The 3,931-nt window shown below is 39.7% G+C and overlaps 1 pseudogene; it reads left to right on the forward strand.

Moving 5' to 3' along the window:
• Nucleotides 1–3,219: 3,219 nt before the first annotated feature.
• LOC149119934 (U6 spliceosomal RNA) lies at nt 3,220–3,287 on the forward strand (annotated as a pseudogene).
• The last annotated feature ends 644 nt before the right edge of the window (nt 3,288–3,931 follow it).

Below are 3,931 nucleotides of genomic sequence, written 5' to 3' on the forward strand. Positions count from 1 at the left end.
ATATGCCCACAATTGCCATGGTAAGGTCTATGGCAAAAACTGAGTGCTGGGGGCTGTGAATCTGATTCATCACTGATAACATTGAAGACATTGGTTCCTGGTTCTTATGCTGCTATGCATGGAAATGTTTCTCTAATTTCATTTTCAAATAGTTCATTGTTAATATAAAGAAATGCTTCTAATTTTTAAAATTTCATTGAAATAATTTGTGATTAATGTGTCCTAGTCATGCATTATTACAGGGTGTAGTGCAATATTTGCACACATTTATGCAGTAAAAAGTGATCAAGCTAAGCAACTACAGTTTTATTAAGTTTTTAAAGAGTTATTTATTTGAAAGACAGAGTTACAGAGAGAAGTAGCAGCAGAGAGAGAGAGAGGTCTTCCTCTGCAGGTTCACTCCCCAGATGGCCACAATGGCCGGAGCTCTGCCAATCTGATTCCAGGAACCAGGAGCTTCTTCCAGATCTCCCACTTGGGTGCAGGGACCCAAGGACTTGGGCCATCTTCTACTGCTTTCCCAGGCCATAGCAGAGAGTTGGATCAGAAGAGGAGCAGCCAGGACTAGAACTGGTACCCACATGGGATGCTGGTGCTTCAGGCCAGGGTGTTAGCCCACTGTGCCACAATGCTGGCCCCCAAGCAACTACAGTTTCTAATTCTTCTCCATGATTTGAGACTACCAGCTCCTCTCCTTCAGTTCTTTACACAGAACCTAATATGGTTGAATGTAGTCATCTCATTATATTATGGAACACCAGAAGTTCTTTCTGCCTCTTTGATTTTTGATACCTATTATCCAATCCCCCTCTATCCCTAGCTGCTTCCCTTCTCAGCCTCTAGTAATCACAGTTCTGTGTTCAGATCCATTATTTTCTTTCACCTCCACATGTGACAAGGACCAGGTGACATTTGTGTTCCTGCTTCTGGCTTATTTCAATTAATTTAATAATATTTTGTTCTTTTTTTGAATCTAAAAGAGGTTGCCCTTTCCATTGTTTTTCACTGATGGACAGCTAGATTGGTTTCAAATCCTGACTGCAGTGAACTGTGTTATAGTGGCTGTGTTATGGGAAAATTGCTGTATCTTTGATATGCTCTCCTCCTTTCCTTCTAATAAAATTTCCTTATTCTATATAGCCAAGAGCAAGATAACTCTCACATGGTAGGTCAATTTTTATCTTAGTTTAATTTTTGTTATTTATTTGAAAGAGTTACAATAGAGGTAGAGACACAGAGAGGTCCTCCATTAGCTGGTTCACTCTACAGATGACTACAAAGGCCAGAGTTATGCCATTCTGAAACCTGGAGACAGGAGCTTCCTCTGGGTCTCCCACATGGGTGCATGGGCCCAAGGACTTGGGCCATCTTCTACTGCTATCCCAGGAGATAGCAGAGAGCTGTATTGGAAGAAGAGCAGCTGGAACTAGAACTGGCACCCAAATGGGATGCTGGCCCTTCAGGCCAGGGCTTTAACTCACTGTACAACAGCGCCGGCCCCAATTTTTATCCTTTTTAAGGAATGACCATACTGTTCTGCATAACATCTGTACTAACTTGTGTTTTCACCCACCATATATGATGGTTTTCTTTTCCCATGTGCTCTCTAGCATTTGTTATTTTTTATCAGTTTGGCATAAAAATGATATAGTATTGTTCATGTTTTTGTGTATTTTGAAATCAGTTAATTGGTTTATTAAATCTTTATTATTTGAAAGGTGGATTTAGAGAGAGAGGGAAAGACATAGATAGCTTTCATCTGCTGGCTCACACCCCAGAGAGTTTCAACAGTTGAGCCTGGGGCATGCTGGAGTCAGGAGCTTCATCCAAGTCTCCCACATGAGTGGCAAGGACCTGAGTCCTTCGTCCATCTTCTGCTGGTTTCCCAGGTGTTTAGCAGTGAGCTAAATTGTAAGTGGAGATTCCTAAACTCAAAGTGGAACTCAGATGTTATGCTGGCCTCACAGATTGCAGCTTTCCCCACTTGGCCACAATGCCAGCCCCTCTATCAATTTAATTCCTCAAAAATAGCTCAGTAATGTTGGCATCTATCTCATTTTGTTTTTTCTCTGTTATTATTCAACTTATTGATGTCTTATTTTTGTTCACATTATTCCTCTCAATTGCTCTACCTGAGGTGAGTAGGGCTGCTGTGTTGCTTAAATGAAGTGTATGCTTTAGATTACTCATTTAATGAGTGCATGTCATTCACATAGCACTTCACTGAGGTTCTACTATGTCCCAAATCCTCTTCTAGGCACAGAATTTAGACCACTTTTCTCTTAGGCCCAGATCTGGCCTTTAACATACTACTTGGAATTTAGTAGCTCATGAAATCTGCAGACTGCATAAATGAATGAATATTTTGAGGGCTGTGCTTTTGTGGAGGAACTTCATAGGAGACCGAAGGAATAAAATAAATCAAAAGTATCCACAGTATATAGAATGTATACTATTTTACAAGTCACAGAGAAGAGGAAGAAGAAGGAAAGTAGTAAGACTAGAAAGTTTGTGGCAAGACTAACAGGCGCTGGTCAAGAACTTAATAAGCACATTAGGAAAGCAGTAAGGTTTCTTTTTTTTTTGAGGAAAAGTTTTTATTTCTAGTGATGAAATTGGCTACAGAACATTATGAAAGTTTAAAAATACAAAGAGAAATTGTCTATAATTAATAGATTCAAAATTTGACAATCAGTGAATATCATTATTAGTCATTACCAACAACAGTTATTGATTTGAAAGGCAGAGTGACAGGAAGAGGGAACCACTGCTTCACTCCCCAGACACTTGCACTAGCCAAAGCTTGACCAAGCCAAAACCAGGAACTGGGAATTCATTCTGGATGTCCCATTTGGGTGCAGGGACCCAAGCACTTCTGCCATCCTCCGTCTCCTCCCAGGGTGCACACTAGCAGAAACTTGCCTCAAAGCAGAGAAGCTACCACTCAAGCCAGGCATTTGTATATGGGATGTGGGTGTGTGGTGGTGATAGCAAGCCCTCATGGATAAAAAAAAAAAAAAGTTATTTCTATGCCAAGGAAATTACTCTGTAGTCTTTCTCTTATAAACTACGTATTGCTGAACCTAGATAATTTTTCCTTTATTTAACAATGACATGAAAATGTCAGTTGAGTTGGCTTTCCTGAAGACCTTGTTTCTTGAATATTAGTGGCTAGCTGAGATAAATTCTTTTCATCTCTTTCTCGCTTCGGCAGCACATGTGCTCGCTTCGGCAGCACATATACTAAAATTGGAACGATACAGAGAAGATTAGCATGCCCCTGCGCAGTAAGGTTTCTTTACCTCCCTGTAGACTCTGCTCTCCAGAGGTGAACAGGGTCCTCTAAACCCACTTGCTGCACACACAAACACCTGAGTGTTGTATTCTCCCACAGGTGTTGGAGACTGATATGGTGTTCTGATTTATATTTACATAATGGCTAGTGACATCAGGCATATTCACATGTTTTGACCATTTACATATCTTCTGAGAAATGTCTATTCAGATCCTTGCCTGTTTCTTCACTGTATTTTTTGGAGTTTTTCCAATTCATGTAAATGTTCTGGAAATCTGTAAACATTCAGAGTTTTAATTTTTCCTGCCATCTGTTCATTGTATCTACACTCTGATGTTTACTTTGTTGTGAAGAAGTATCTTAGTTGGATATACTCAAATGTCTCTGTTTTTATTTTTGTGACTATTGCTATTGGAATCTTACCCAAAAGCTATTGTGTGTTGACAATATTTAGAGTTTCCCTATGTTTACTTGGGTTTGGGTCTTATGATTACATTTTAATTCACTGTGAGTTCACTTTCACATAGTGTAAGAGATGTTGGAGTCTCTTTTCAGGCTTCTACATATGGCTAATCAAGTTCCTCTGCACCACTTGTGAAAGAGATTCTTCTTTCTCCAGTTCATTTTAGTTCCTTT

Source organism: Oryctolagus cuniculus, chromosome 21, assembly GCF_051225735.1.
Source record: "Oryctolagus cuniculus isolate XC-2025 breed Fujian yellow rabbit chromosome 21, ASM5122573v1, whole genome shotgun sequence".
Lineage (NCBI taxonomy): Eukaryota > Metazoa > Chordata > Mammalia > Lagomorpha > Leporidae > Oryctolagus > Oryctolagus cuniculus.